At 39.2% G+C, this 16,975-nt stretch overlaps 1 protein-coding gene and 1 pseudogene across 1 annotated transcript in view; both read left to right on the top strand.

The window, feature by feature from the left end:
- Nucleotides 1-16,975, top strand: part of EIF3H (eukaryotic translation initiation factor 3 subunit H) — a 114,449-nt gene that overhangs the window by 11,392 nt on the left and 86,082 nt on the right. The window lies entirely within an intron of this gene.
- Nucleotides 16,489-16,975, top strand: part of LOC102482999 (60S ribosomal protein L27a pseudogene) — a 1,486-nt pseudogene continuing 999 nt past the window's right edge.

Here is a 16,975-nt window from a genome sequence, read left to right as displayed (position 1 = left end):
CTTTCCCTGTCCCTTCTCCCCACCCTATGTGAATCACTGTAGTGAAGTGAGCTTTGTTTATTTTTTAAAATTTTGCCATAGAGCCTGTATACTCACTATTAGGTGGGGGAGGGAATGAGTAAGAATCCTCAGAGGGCATGGCCATGCAGCATTGCCCTTTCCTTGGTCTCTTCTCTCAGGATTTTGGGCAAAGATGCACTCACACCTGGCATGTTTTTCAAGCCATCAGGTCTAGAACTTGAACCATATAGTTGGCCATGTGGAACCAAGGTGCCTTAACCACCACACCGCTGGTCTGGCCCTAACACTTCTTTATAGCTTTATCACATAGAATATTTTTAAATAATTTAGTTTTCTTTCATATAAGTACATCTTAGTGAAATATAAACTAAATCATAATATTTATTTTCCTGTGTCTTTGTGTCTTGAGGTATATGCGCTACAAACATGATTATTAGGCCTTAGGGATGCTTCTGGTCCATGTCAAATTCTTTTTCACCGAGTAGTTTTATCACTTCTCCTTTGTCTTAGCTGTGTATGAGGAGTCTCGTTTCATATCTCTACTTGTAGCTTGGCTAGTCTTCCATTTTTGTCAATCCAGAAGTTTAAGTGATAGCTCTAAGTAAGCTCTCAGTTTTCCATTCCTATAGCCTGACTGACTGTCTCTTATTGTACCTTCAGGAGTCAGGGTATAGCACGCATATGTAATATGAAGAGTGGATCTTCATTCTGGTCAAGTGATCTCGCCTTCCTAGACAAGATCAAGTTAATTTTTCCTGTCGAATTTTCTGTGTAAAACTTACTTTGTTCCCTGGAATAGTTTGTTTTTTATGCTTGCCAGAGGGTGTGTATCTGTGTGGTGTGTGTGTATAAGGGGGGTGGTGGAGAGAGAGAAAGCGTTCCCCTAATGGGATGTTATTGAGCCACAGTCCCTTCTCCATTCCTCATTCCTGTTGGGGTTTTGGGCACATGTGTGTTAACATGCATACACATGTGCCTGGTGTGTTTTCAAGCTACTGGGGTCAGGATTTGAATCACAGCCGTCATGTGGGATCTGGCTCCATTGAACACTAGTTTATAAGGCTGCTCTGTTCCCTCCCTTCTCCCCCCACACACTCACACACCCTGAAATAGTTACCTTTCTGATGTTCATTAGACTTGTGCTTCTCTAAGTCCATGGACCAGTAAGCCGTGCAGCATTGACCTCACCTGGGAAGTTTCTAGAAAGGCAGGCATCCAGTACCCCAGAATCTCAAGCCCCTCTCCTGACCTACTCAATCAGTGATTTATAGCAGATTAATGTTTGGGAAGCTCTGCCTTAGTCTACATCGACCTCCTCTTTTCTCTGAGCTTTTTATAATGATGACAGCTTGCATCACTCATCTTGACATGATCAGATACTGTTAATTAATGACTTACTGTTAATGTATATTTCCCTCCTCACCGAGAATGCTCTTGAATGCTAACATGTAGAGTGTTTGTATCCTTCCTAGTTTCAGTTCTTAAAACCCATTGCCTCTGAAATTTGTTACTTTAAAAAAATTTGCTTGTCCTTGTATGTATGAAGTTATCTTGTTTAACATATTGTTAACTTGTTAATTTATTGTATTTCTCCAGTCTTGTACAATTTGTTATTAAATGCGTAAGTCTGAGTTATACATATACTTTTTTGTCATTCAGCTGTCAACCCAGAATATATCCTTTAGGGCCTTGTAACTGCCTGGAACTCTCACACTTACTTGCTTGTTAGTCTCCTGACACTAGAATCTCAACTTCTTTAGAGGAGGATCCATGTCAGGGTTGTACACTGCAGGGTTTCTGAGTGCCTAGAGCAGTGCCTGACACATAGGAGACACTCCGATATCTTGCAGGAATTAATACATTCCTGTTGTGCAGAAATTTTCTTGAAAATGAATCATGAAGAAATGTATTGAATATACTTTCTGGAAGTTAATAGGATGTTGGTGAGCAAACAGCACACGAATTGATGATAGGACAGGTTAACTTTTTTTTTTTTTTGGAGTTTTTTTTGCTATAGGGCATGTGTGCTCACCAGAGAGAGACAAAAGCAAGAAATCGCTTGTCAACCAACAGATAGGTATGGAGCCAGCCAGTAGCATGGTGGCCCATCCCCCTAGGGGGGATGGCCATGCCGCAATTCCTTCTCCTCCATTTTCCTCTCGGGATCTTGAGCACGCACGCACATGTGCCCAGTATGAGTTTAAGCCACTGGGTCCAGGACTTGAACCGCAGTTGACTACATGGAAGTTCAGCGACATAGCCATTACACTGACTGCTGGTCCTAGGACAAGCTAACTTTATGAGCTTGTTCAAATTTGTACTTGTACCCTATGGGGAATAGTCATGCCACAATCCCTTCTCCTCCATTTCTCTCCCATTTTGGGGTTTTCGGAGTTTCAGGCAAGGATGCATATGCACCCAGCTTGCTTCTTAAGCCACTGGTCTGGGATGCTTGGGTGTAATATGAAACATTTCCTTAGTTTGGCTGAGGAACTGCAGGTATTTTAAGCCTTAGCAGAATGGGCTCGTATTCTAGCTCAGTCCATGCCCAGATACCAGGGAGAAAAGTCTCTAAACAAGCAGCAGGGTTGCATGTTCTTAATTTTTGAGATCAAATGTTCTCAATTTTCTCTAATCAAGTCTGCCTTAGATAGTAACTTAGATGAAAGTGTCTGGTTTTAGCACTTAAAACTTAGTTGCAGTTGCTTTCTCTTCAATGTTAGTTCATAATTTTGTTTGGTAAAATATTTATGACACTTGGATATTATTTCATTTGGCAGGGTGTGAAATAATATACTTGAAAGAAAAGATAGCTTTATTCTTTTTTGTAAACTACTAAAAGATGATCATTCTAAAAAATGGTTATTTTCAGTAAAGATTAAATATCAAAGTGCAGTGTAATTTACATACCTATCTTTCTTTTCATGAGTACTATTTTTTAAATTTGATGTAGGATGTGTGTGCTTACTGGGAAGAGAGAGAAAGTGAGAAAGCAATCACAGGAGTCATGGCCACACTGCAGTCCCTTTTCATTCATTCTCTCCTTGGGATTTTGGGCATGCATGCACATGTGCCTGGCATTGGGGTCTGGGATTTGAACTTTGTAATTGGCCATATGGGATCCATTTACCACCATGCTGCTGGCTGGCTCCATACCTATCTGTTGGTTGACAAAATGAATTTATTTCATTGAAACTGAAAAGGGCTGACATGGATACTTGTATGTATTGGAGTAGTATGCTGTATTTTTATTAATATTGGTATCAAGCCCAAGCATACAAGAAAAACAGTTGGATTGAAGAAAGATAGTGGTAATTCCAAATTAGTAACAAAAATAAATTATATGTATGCACATGCACAGATAAAGATACATACTTATTTTCCATTTAAGTCTGAACATCAGTCATTTCTTAGCATAAAATTTTAGGATTTCATTTTCCTCCCTAATGGTACCTAAACTAGTCCCTAAATGACACAGGTATGCTTCTTATCCTGAAGATCACTGTGATACTTTCTTTCTCATTCCCTCTGTAATTTCTCTTATTCTGTTTCTATCTAGTTCCATTTGATATAAGTGGCAAATGATTGTTTAGCCATGGCATAAGACAAATGTGCTAAAATAATAACTTCAAGGTAGAAACTACATCTGTTGTAACAAAAACCACAAAGAAAATGAGTTGGTTTTTAAACTCATAATGTGAGGTTGGATGGCACCGCTAGGATTTGGGAGTTTATCTTTCTAGTACTTGTCCTTTGCTTTTTTTTTTTTTTTAACCATGAAATCAAATTTCCCCGAAAGGGGAATTTTATTGATTACTTTATTCCCTTACAAACAGACCAACTGTAATCAAATGAGGTGAACATTCACCTCAGGATTTTGCCATCTTCATAATAGAAAAGACGAGGCTTAGAACTGGATCACGTGACCCTTTCTCTTTTTATCTCCTCCCAGTTCAAAATGCTTACATCTCTTGATAGCCAGCATTCTCTTAGATCTGCAGTTGGGCTCAACACATTCAAGCCTCAGCACAATCTTCTTTGTAGTTTTTGCCTTTTTCCGGAAAATGGCTTTGTTCTGCCCCCCCCAGCCACTCTGCTTCCTGTCATAACGGCGCTTTCCCTGAGCACACAGAGAATCCTTGCCCTTTTTGTACTGTGTCACTTTATGAGGTTGGTGCTTGCCACACTTCTTACAGAGGGTCCGGCGGGTTTTAGGGATGTTCACCATGCTTGCGGGCCTGCTATCTGCACAAAAAGCTCATTTGCTTTGATAAATATTTAAAGTTAATGAATTGCAATTTATACTTGTTTTTTACACAGTTTAGGTATGTTGCCAGATTGTGCTCCTGAATAGTCACGTGGTATAGCTTACTCTTCCATTTACAGAGTATGAGAGTGCTGTTTCTTGGCATCATTTTGGAAATCTGCAGGCCTTGGGACCAGCAGATGGTGTAATGGTTACCTCATTGGACTCCCACATAGTTGACTGCTGTTCGAGTCCCGGACCCAGTACATAAAACTCACACTGGGCATGTGTACGTCTGTACCCAAAATCCTAAGAGGAAAATGAAGGAGAAGTGATTGTGACGTGGCCATCTCCCCCTCCCCTCCCGGGGGGGGTGTGATTCCTCGCTTTCTGTCTCTGTGTCTCTCTGGTGAGCACTTGCACCAAATAGCAAAAATCTCTCTTAAAACAAAAAAAAATCTTTGGGCCTTTCTTTTCAAAATTAATTCAGGTATGTACACTGTATGCTCATTGCAGTGATTCTGTTCAGCAGTAGTCCTGGCTGGCTGTGATACTACCACCTGCCCAAGTTATCCAGATTCCTGATAGCATCTTTTTTTTTTTTTTTAAGTATTTTATTCAATTTCATTTATTCATTCATTCATTTATTTTAATTTGACCAGAGAGACACAGAAAGAGAGAGAGAGGAAAGTGAGAAAGCAAGCCACCAGGTCCGGGACTCGAGCCATGGTCGGCCATGTGGGAATGTCCAGTGCCTTAACCACCACGCCACTTGCCAGTCCCCCTGATAGCATCTTTAAATGTTCCTTGAGGTCCTCTTTGGATTCTCTTCAGATCACTGATTTTTTTGATTTTATAGTTGTATAATTTGTACTATTAATTTCTTGCTCTACTTTTTCACCTGTTACAGAACTTCATGAAACTGGCTTTACAGACTCCGTTTTGTCTTTGGTAGTCACAGACAATGCCACCGAGTGAGGACAACCATAGGTCTAAATTCATAAACATTTTGGAAAAAATTACTGTTATACACAAATAAAACTTTGTTGTCTGCCTTTAAAAAAGACAAGAAGTTTATCTGTTTCTTTCTTCCATAAATGACAGAGCCAGAGAGAGGCAGAGAGACAGTACCCCCCAGATAGTGTCTCAGTGCTGGACTCTACTCCTAGCTTTAGCTATTCAGATTGTAGGCATCTTCCCAGAGTATCCCTGGCATACTGAGGAGTTCTCTGGATACGAATCCACAGCCGTCTGAGATGGGGTTAGCTTCCCAGAGCATCTACCACTGTGCCATGTCCATCCTCTACTGCTTGATTTTTCCATCTACTTCATGTTTCCATCCTTCAAGAGAGGGCTTGTAGGGACCAGCAGTTAGCGTAATGGCTATGTCGCTGGATTCCCATGTAGTCGACCGCGGTTCGTGTCCCGGTCCTGGTGGCTTAAAACTCATGCCGGGTGTGTGTGCGTGCGTGCCCAAGATCCCGAGAAGGGATTGCGGTGTGGCCATCCCCCCTGGGGTGTGATTTCTCACTTTTTGTCTCTCTGTCTCTCTCTGTCTGGTGAGCACATGCGCCTTATAGCAAAAACCTCTTTAAAAAAAAAAAAAGAGAGGGCTTGTAGGTACTATTTTCAAGTTTGGTTCACTGATACCCTTGAAGACAATTAAGCCAACATATCTTCCCTTTGGAGAGAAGAAAACCTCCATTTTACATTTTATACAGAAATGCATAATCTTCAGTTTTCTTTTGCTAGACCTCTTGAATATGAATAATCACCTCATAGATGTACTGAGTACACATTTTATATGAAAAAACAGAAGCCCATTTAATTTATTGAACCGGTTTAGTTAAACACAAGCACAGCACTAGGTAATACATGCACATTGTACAACAAATGAAAGGTGAAGAGTAGGCAGTGAAAAGAACCTCACTATCATTCCTGTCTTCCAGCTGTATTCTTCCCAGAGGCAATCAGTGTTTTGTTTTGTTTTGTTTTTGCTTGTTAATTTGCCAGAGGATGAATGCACTTGCCAGGGGAAGATAAACTGAGAGGGAGAAGGAGAAAGCTCCTCCTGACACAGTGGTGTGTGGTTGTCAGTCCTGCAGTCGCTTCTCCTGCATTTTTCCATTGGGATATGAGTGCACACGTGCAAGTGTGCCTGGCACGTCTTTCAAACCACTGGGATTTGAATTGTGCAGTTGACCATGAGAGGTTCAGTTCCCTTTACTGGCCAGCCGCGGGGCCAGCCCCACATTTTCAATGTTTCTTTCCTTAAGGAGACAAAAACAAGTTACAATCAGAGTGCTCCCAAAAAATTACCGAAGAACTTTCTGTTTAAGTGATGGTCAGTGCTCCTGAATATAGTAAACTTATATTTAGTAGGACAGTTCTGAATATTTTTGCTGTTGTGTGTGTGCGTGTGTGTGTGTGAGAGAGAGAGAGAGAGAGAAAGAGAGAGAGAGAGAGAGAGAGAGAGAGAGGGGAAATGGATTTTGTTCCAGCTAAGCTTTTATTCCCCTTTTTAATTTTTTCTTTAAAATAAGATTTTTGCCATAGAGAGCATGTACTTACTGGAGAAAGAGAGAGACAATGAAAAGGAAGATGAGAAATCACCTCCCAAGGGAGATGGCCATGCTGCAATCTCTTCTCCATTGTCCTCCTGGGATTTTGGGCTTGCACGCACACATGCCCAGCATGATTTTCAAGCCACCAGGTCTGGGATTTGAAACAAGTCAGCCAAGTGGGAGTCCACCGTAACCATCATGCCATTGGCTGGCCCTTCAGCTACTATGGGATAATTTGCAGGGTTGTTACGTATATTGAGTTGGTAAAACAGAAACTTAAAATTTAACATCTTTATTGTTAACATTCAATTGTAAGTATGTATTATCCATTTGCTTGCATTTTTATACTTTTACACGACTAATTTTTGAGAGGAATGTTATCCTTTTGAGTTTTTTGAGGTGACATTCCCTTTCTCCCATTTCCCCAGCAATTATCAATTTAACTTTAAAAATATGACCCATCAATGAACATTAGGTTCAAGAAAATAATAGTAAAATGTGCTCTTTCAAACTGAAATATTATAGTTGTGATATTGATTAAGTGTATTGGAGCATTGTAACTAATCCCATATGTGTCAAGAGTAAAATACTCTTTTTTTCTCTATTGAAGTTACTTAAATTTCTTTCACATCAAAACTTAACAGCAGTGATTTAAACCCCATTTATTATTCGAGCCAGCCAGTTATGAAATGGAACCCCTATCCCACTTGAGCCATAAAATGTGTTAAATTTAAGACTAATGCAGCTCTCTGCTTTTTGAATTTTCATTTTGGCAATAACTACCGTCTTTGTTCAGTGTTAGAAAAAATGATCTAGGCTTAACCAAATAAGAAAACTGCCAAGTTCACAGATCAGTCAGTGAAAGAAGCCAGAATTAAATGAAAGTCTAGATATTGACTTTACAGAATATGCTAAGGGGAGATTTTGTGGCATTACAGTTTTCTTTGAGAATAAAATCTTCTACAGTAATAGCCATTCTTTGACAGTGATTGATGTGAGAAATCAGGCTGTGGGCCTTACCTCCCAGAAGCTACAGAACTGGAGGAAAGCCAGCTAGGATTGTGCATCCTGCCTCACCTCCTCTGTAGCCGACCAGCAGCTGTGCAGTGTAGGCTTTGTCTTTGTGCTTCAGACTGTTGAAAAACTTTCGGAATGGACCCCATCTTTAATTTTAGCTAGGATACTGATTTTTAAAGGAAAATCACCTGTATACACATACACGCACGTGTGTATAGAATATTTGAGTAAATAAACTTAATCATACTGCTGATTTTTAAATTTAGATTTTTAAAATCTTGCCCTGAAACTCTGTGATGTTGGTTATTATGAGACATAGCTTTAGGTTTAGCTCATTGACAAAACTTAACAAAAATGGAAGTTTGGTATTAGCCGGTTGATTTTTTTTAAGTTATAATTTACATCTTAAGCTGAAAAAAATCTATGTGGAATAGACTGTAAATATTCTGGGGAAGCAAGTGTCAGGAGACTACCTGGCATCTTTTAGTCATCAAATATTTGTTAGATAGGCAGACGGATGAATGAAAATGAGAACAGGTGAAGTAATTATTGTATAATAGTAGTTGTAGCAGTAGATAACATTTATTGAAGACTTTCTATGCACTGTGTGCTAGGTGCTTTTTTTTTTTTTTTTCCTCGCTATAGGGCGTGTGTGCTCGCCAGACAGAGAGAGGCATAGAGACAGAAAGCGAGGAATGACCCCCTAGGGGGGATGGTCACGCTGCAATCTCTTCTCCATTCTTCTCTTAGGATCTTGGGCACGCACACACATGCCCCCGGCGTGAGTTTTAAGCCACCAGGTCCGGGACGCGAACCGCATTCGACTACGTGGGAATCCAGCGACATAGCCATTACGCTAACTGCTGGTTCCCCTAGGTGCTTTTTGATCCTTGCTGTACTGCTATGAGATAAGTATTATGTGACTTACCTTCATAGGAGGAAGGTTAGTTGGGATAGGTAAGGTGCTTTTCCCAAGGCTGAAGAGCTGGAAGTCATACTTTGTTTTGAATTCTGCATCCAGTCTTTCATTACTGTGCCATATTATTTTTCTGTTTGTACAAAAGGAAGGGTCACATTTGTGTATGTAATTGTAAGAATTTATTTGCTTTATTTATTTATTAAAAGCTTACTAAAGATTTTCTCTTACTTGAACATTATGTTTTCACAACGGGATAAAGATTTATGGAACTACTACTGTGTACTAAGCAGCAAACAGGATTATAATTAGAGGTTTGAATATCAGGATTTCACCTGAGCTTACTTCCTGGGTAAATAATTCACTCTTACAGTAAGTGCCTGCAATTCAAAGTAGGGCCCTCCTGCTGCAATAAGTTTGTTTTACCTTTCTTAAAACTGTAGTGCTCATGGAACCAGCAGATTGCGTAATGGTTATGTCACTGGATTTCCACGTAGTCAACTGCAGTTTGAGTTCCAGACCCAGCAACTTAAAACTCATGTTGGGCACATGTACATGCGTGCCCAAGATCCCAAGAGGAGACTGGAGGAGAAGGGATTGCAGCATGGCAATCTCCCCTAGGGTGATGGTTTCTCGCTTTCTGTCTGTCTGTCTCTCTGGAAAGCACACGTGCCCTATAGCAAAAATCTCTCTCTCAAGCCTCCTCCCACCACACACACACACACACACACACACACAAACAAAAAACTCCTATAGTGTTCAGAATAATGAGATACCACCTAACCGCAGTCAGAATGTCTAAGATTAAAGAAACAAAAAATGGTAAGTGCTGGTGGGGAAGTAGTAAAAGGGGAACTCTTTTACACTGCTGGTGGGGATGTAAAGTGGTCCAGCCACAGTTGAGAACAATTTGGAGGTCCCTCAAAAATCTACAAATAGAACTGCCGTTTGATCCAGCTATCCCACTCCTCGGTATCTACCCAAAGGACAGAAGAACACTTAATTGGAAAAGTGCTTGCACATCGATGTTTATTGCAGCACTATTCACAATTGCCAATTAATGGAACCAACCCAAATGCCCCCAAATGGATGAATGGATTGAAAAACTGTAGCACATATGCTCTATGGAATACTATTCAGCCATAAAAACCAACAAAACCCTGGCTTTTGACAGAAAGTGGAAGAATATGGAAGATTTACTGCTGAGTGAAGCAAGCCAGGCTGTTGAAGGAGAGACATTGTATGTCCGCACTTAATATATACGGAGTGTCAGCACTCTATGACTGAAACTGATTGATTAAAGGTTGTACAAACACAAGAGATGGGTGTGAATGCCAGATGTTGTGTGTGTGGAGGAGTGGTGCCTAAGGAAGGACATTTGGAGGAGGGATACGGAGGCAGAGCATTGACAGGATGGGGAGGTGTGGTGTTATCGGTTGAAGGTACTTTGATCAACTGGGCTGGGGAGAAATGTTCACATGTTGAAATGTTCACTTTGTAAGCTAAATAATGTGATTGAATGTATTAAAAAAAAAAGGAAAAAAAAAAAAAAACCAATCACCTCCTGCCTGCCCCCTCCCCCCCAAAAAAAAAAGAAGTAGGAGAGTAGTGATCTGACCCTAGTGGAGGAGTATACCTGTCTTCCACAGAAGCAGCCAAGGGTGATAGAGAAAATACAGGTTTGATAGCCACAGTTTGTAGTTCATGTTTATTGAGATAATTTATTTTGAGAGACTTCATATCTGTACTGTTAAGTGTTTGCTTCTAAAGTCTGAATGTTCAATTTCTGGAGTTGAGAAAACTGTATACCTGAGTAACGTTATGGGTTCTATAAGTGGCTTCTCAGAGTGTGGGTTATAGTTTGTGAACTGGTCTGCATGAAATAAGCATGGGATTGAGTTTGAATGCTTAGAAATTTTTATAGCAGTTTGACACTGCAGTGATATCCAAATGAATGATCCCTGGGCTTGTGTTATCTACCTGCTTAAAAAAACTTACACTTTTTAATAAGTATTTTTTAGTCTGTTTTACTAAAGTATTGGTTTGTGATGGACGGGAGAAAATAGGCTTTTCATCACAGATAGCTTGAGAAGCACTGTTGTAAACTTTTTTCCTCTGATTTTGCCAAAGGACATGTATTTTTACCAGAGAATGAGAAAGAATGAGAGGGAGAAAGCACCGGGTAGCAGAGGTGTGGTCATTTTGCTATCACTTCTCTTCCATCTCTCTACCCTATGGGATTTGGGGCATGTACTCACATGTTCCTGGCATGTTTTTCAAGCCACTGGGATCTGGGATTCCAATCATGATCAGCCATGTAGCTTGCTTAACTACCAGGTACTATAGGGTCAGTTCTATACCCTGTTCTTATATATAACTTAGTTAATAACATCTTAACTATATTCAATGTAATAATATTTAATAGGACCATATCTAAGATAGTACTGTGGTCACTAAATACCAACAGATTTACCTCATTTTTAAAATTAAATTTTAGTGGTTAAATGTTTAAATAACTTCAATTTTGTTTGTTTTTTAAATCTGTGAGCTGATTAAAAAGATGAACTGATAGTTCATTGTTTGCCTACTCGAGGTACACAGCACAGGCTGTAATATCTGCATTCCTTATAAATCAGCTTTGTAACAGGAGGGTAAAAATGATTGACAGGTCCCAGCCATGGTGGTGCATGCACAATATAGGAGCCTTATGGGAAAGCCCTGGGTAGGTTTCTGGGTTGACCTTAACACACTGACACGCAGGCTATGGAAGGGGAGGAGATCCTTTTCAACAAGACACTGTTGGGGTATGTCTTTCTCTTTTTCATGAAAGAAAGAAGTATTTAAAGCTACTTATGTCCCTGATTATTTTAGTGGGGCTTTTCAACAGTTTCTTGTTACAGGGACAGTGGGAAAGCTGCTACTATTAGTACTTTTTCTGGTGAAGGTTTACTGTAATAAGTTTGCACAAAGTTAGAAGTGATATTTTGTTAATTTGTAATTGGCATAGGTTAGGCTTCTCTTAAACAAGTCTCTCTACTTTTTGAAAGCCAGTCTCTATGTTCATAAGCTAACCTCTTTTATGTTGGTGTGTACATGTACCACATTCTGGTAATTTGTGTATGTGTGCTCAGTGCCATTTGAATAGAGTTCAGAATCACATCAAAAAGGTATTAGAATTTAAAGCCAGCTAATGCTGGTATTACTTACAATTGCTAAGACACAAAATCAACCTAAGTGTCCAAGAACTGATGACTGGATCGATGTGGCACATATACATTATAGACTACTATTTAGCCATAAGGAACAATGAGACCCTGTCATTCGATTCAAACTGGGTAAATATGGAAGAGCTACTGCTAAGCAAAGTAAGCCAGGGTATGAAAACAAATACTGTATATCTCTGCTCAGTACATACTGAATGTCTGCACTCTGGCAGAAACGGAAAGATCTGAAGATATGATAGCAGCAAGGCTAAGTGTAGACACTAGAGACGATAAGACAGAGGAGTGGATGGTAGAGTGGGAGTGGGGGGGTAAAAGGAAGATACACTCAACAGACACAAGTAAAGTTCTCTGTTGAAAATGATATATATGGTAATGTCCTTGGTTGGATATATATTGCATGCATACTTTGGAAAACCATATTGTGCTCTATGGAGGCGTGCAATGATTGAATGCAAATTAAAAAATCATAAAATAAAGAAAATGGAGAAGAAAAATAAGAAAAAAGTTCTCAATAAATCTGCCAAGACAACACTAAAGTAAAAAGAAGTCAGCAGTTGCTTTGGCATATAGTGTGTATGTTTTCCCTTTTTCTAATTTTCTCATCCTTTCAAGTGTACCTGACTTTGCTTTTGTTCAGCAAATATTTTACTAGCATACCTAATGGAAAATGCTAAAAATCAAGCTATATTATGTTTACCTAATTTTATCAACTCATCAGTATTGTCCAAAAAGGAAATTTGGTCCAGCCAAGCTGGTGTGAGTGGTAGGGCATTACTTACTGTGTGCTGCTACTGGAAGTGCTACCCAGGTGAGCACTGCGTTCTCTGACAAAATTAGAAGAAGATTTTTCTTTCTTTATTTGATGTTTTTTTGAACAAAAAACAAACATTAGCTTATTATAATGAAGTAAATAATACAGATTCATTAAGAAAAAGAACTGTCACATCATTCTTGTTCATACAACTATATAAACATTCATATATGTGAGAATGCATATAATTGGTTTAATAGATTTTCATTACTATTAATTTTTTACTATTTTTCAAACTTTTTTTTTTAAATGGGACATACGTATTTGTTAGAGAGAGAGACAAAGGGAGATGGAAAGTGAGAAAGAAATTCTCCATGGGGGGATGCTGATGTCATAGTCTCTTCTCCATTCTCCTCTTGGGATCTTGGGCACACACACGGGTACTTACTGTATTTTACAAGCCACTGGGACTGATATATTTGGCCATGTGGGATACAGCGTCCTTAATTACTGTGCCACCTGCTGGCCCAAATTTTTAAGCTTTTTAACTGTTTTGGGAATATGACAAATGCCAAAGACATATTTTCCAAGAAAATGATTTTAAGTTCATAGTCATAAAATATTGCTGATGATTTTAAGAGGTTCATAGATCTCTTCAAACTCATTGATGGCCTTCACGTTTGAGTGTTTGCTTTTAGGGCTTTTACTCTGAGAAGTACACTGTTTTTTAAATGCCAAATGGTACATGTACTCCCATGAAAAAAGGAGAGGGAGAGAGCCCTCAACCCAATGGGATGTGATCATATTGCAATCCCCTCTCCATTCTCTACCCTGTCGGTATTTGAGGCACTGATGCACATGCATTTGGTGTTTTCCGAGCCGCTGAGGGCAGGCTGAGGGCAGGATTCCAACCGCATTGTCAGCCATAGGGGATTTGGCTCCCTTAATCACCAGGCCATGGAGCTGGTCTAGGTGTTTTTATTCTTCTAAAATATAACTTGTGTACATTATGAAAAGTGAATGTTAATCCTTTTTGTTTAAAAGATACATTCCCTAGTTGTGAAGTGTCTTCTTGACTCTTCAGTTCTCTGCTCAGGTATCCTTTCAGAGAGGCCTGTTCTGGTTCCCATGGATGAGAGTGCTTCCTGCCCCTCCTCATTACACTCTCTTTTTTCTTCATGGCACTTTCTGCAATCTAATCACATTTTCTTAATTGTCCTTCTCGAATAGCTGTTCTTAAAGTGTGAGGATCTTGGGCATCCTTTTAGAGGGTCACCAAGGTCAAAACTTCTGTTTCAATAATAATACATAATTTGCCATTTTTACTCTCATTCTTTCATGAATGCTTAATGGAGGCTTCCAGATGCTACATGATATGTGGTATCATAAAAGATTGAAGGCAAAAGCAGATAACGATAGTCCCTCTGTCTCCTGTCAAACCAGACATTAAAAAGATTTACAGAACTGTAAAATAATGTGATTCTCCTATCTTGTTTAAATTTTTTTTGAAAATGTATATTTTTACAAAAGTGAAAGTGTTTTTATGTCCTGATTAAATTGTTTCTCAAAATAGTTACTTTTCATAGAAATTCATTCAGTAAATATTTTGATCATTTCTTGGTTTGAATTTCTGATCTGTAAAATTCTGGGGTCCTCAATAATTTTTAAGAGCTTTTCATTTTTAAAGACTTTTTAATGTTTAAGGGCTCTGTGGTACTGTATTTGGCCTTTGCTCTTGGTTTCTGTCAGAGTTTCTAAAACTATAGAATTTTTGATCACACCTAAATTTATGGTTATATGGTTATATGGTGACTTAGAGTGGGTCTCCTAGATGGCCTTAGAATGGTGCTGGCCCTCAAAAGAGGAAGTGCTTGGATGGTTTAAACATTCATGCCCACTGACCTCTGGGAAAGAGAGTGGGTGGGCTGGAGATTGAACTCTATTAATTAATATTTAAAAATCTCAAACAACAAGATTTGATGTGCTTTCTGGTTTCTGAACAGTTGAAAGAGCTGGGACTATTTCTTGGTATGGAACTGAATGTTTTTTATGTGTTTTTTTATATGATTTTGATAAGGAGGTTTTAGAGGTTCTGCTAAATTGTCCCATTTTAGGAAGAATGAAAGATTTTACCCATAATTCTTTTTTTTTTTTTTTTCAGAAAGAGTTTCGCTATAGGGTATATGTGTGTGCTCACCAGAGAGACAGATAGAAAGCGAGAAATAACCCCCCAGGGAGAGGGGGTGGCCACACTGCAATCCCTTTTCCTCCATTCTCCTCCTGTGCATGTATGCACATGCACCCAACGTGAGTTTGAAGCAGCCAGGTCCAGGACTCCAACAGTGGTTGCCTATTTGGGAGTCTAGCAACATAACCATTACACCATCTGCTTGCCCCACCTATAATTCTTAACTCTCAAATTTTAGACTTGTTAGCTTCTAGTATAATTAGTTTGGATATTTTAGATTAGTATTTATATTTTACCCTATAATAATGATAATATTTCTCTCCTAAAAGTTAAATTCTTTATTGCTTTTAGGCTGTTGGACTAAGTTAGGCTTGCTTTCTTTTTTAATTTTTAAGCCAGACACTTTAAAAAATAATACTGTGCTTATATGAGATTATATAATAGTCTGCTTTGCTTTTTAAAATACTCTGCTGAATAATAAACAATAGGAGAAAAAAATGTTTTCTTTAGGGTAATTTCAGGAGACAGGACATCTGTTCATTATCTCACAGGTTGGGATTCCTTGCTAAGATCCTCCCAGTTTGAGATCATGTAAACTTCAGACATCAGGAGATGGTTCTGTATACAACTGATCTATTCAGAGAACAGTACTTACTGTTCAGGGCAAATCGGTAGGTTAGATATTTAGACCTAGAATGTGACAAAGTCCTGGAAGGTGTAGTAAGACTAAGCCTTTATTCCCTCATAACCTGTCACTATTTGGAAAGTACTCTTTGTGAATGTCTCTTGTCTGGAAGAAGATTTGAATTCATTGAACCTCATCATAGGGTTTTAAGCTTTCCCTCATAATTACCTTTTTCTGTGTGTACTTATGTTGACTGTTATCAGATAGATAAACCACTGTGTTTTTCTTCCATCTCATAGTTGGGTACTGTTATCAGTAAATTTTCTCTTTGGTCTTTGCAAAGAACTGAGTATAATTATTCAATGATACTGAGAAAAGTGAGATAATCTTTTTTCTTACTTGGAGAACTGTTCTTCTATTGATTCTCTATAAAGTTGCCTTGACTTTTGTGCAGAAATATCAAGCCTGATGTGCTGTTTGATTACACTGGCTTGGTTACATTAATCCTTTTAGAATTCATTCTTGTTAGCGTTAAGGCTTTTTTTTTTCAGTGTAAGATACTTTGAACTGTGATCATTTTAAAATATATTAATACCCCCCTACCCCTCACCCCTCACAGAGTGCATGTACGTTCACCCCAAAGAGACAGAGAAAAAAAGAAAGCACCCCCCCCCCATGAGAGGAATGGTCATACCATAGTCCCTTTTTATTTTTCCCTCCTTTTTTGGAATTTTGGACATGCATATGCAAACGCCCTGTGTGTTTTTTAAGCCACCAGATCCAGAACTTTAACAGCACAGTGGGCCATGTTGATCCAACTCATGTAAACACCAGGCAAAAGGCTGGTTCTCGTTCTTGTTTTCTTAATAAAAGAAAAAAGGTTGGATACCTTGTGAGACCTCACGGAGGCCTTCCTATTTTGTCTTAGTCGTCGACATGCCATCCAGACTGAGGAAGACTTGGAAATTTCAAGGCCATGTGAGCCACAGCCAGAGCCTCATTGGCAAGCACCGGAAGCATCCCAGAGGCTGGGGTAATGCTGGTGGCATGCATCACCACAAGACTGACTTTGACAAATATTACCCAGGTTACTTTGGGAAAGTTGGTATGAGGCATTACCACTTAAAGAGAAACTAGAGCTTCTGCCCAGCTGTCAACCTTGATAAATTGTGGACCTTGGTCAGTGAGCAGACATGGGTAAATGCTGCCAAAAACAAGACTGGAGTAACTCCCATCATTGATGTAGTGTGATTGGACTACTACAGGTTCTGGGGAAGGGAAAGCTCCCTAAGCAGCCTGTTGTCATGAAGGCCAGATTCTTGAGCAGGAGAGCTGAGAAGATTAAGGATGTGGGGAGTGCTTGTGTCTTGTGTATTGGTGGCCTGAAGCCAACGCTAAAAAGTGCTTTTCACCAAAAAAAGAA

Source organism: Tupaia chinensis, unplaced genomic scaffold (genome assembly GCF_000334495.1).
Source record: "Tupaia chinensis unplaced genomic scaffold, TupChi_1.0 Scaffold000032_1, whole genome shotgun sequence".
Taxonomy (NCBI): Eukaryota; Metazoa; Chordata; class Mammalia; order Scandentia; family Tupaiidae; genus Tupaia; species Tupaia belangeri.
The sequence above is the reverse complement of the archived record's forward strand: the minus strand, read 5'-3'. Positions and strand labels throughout refer to the sequence as shown.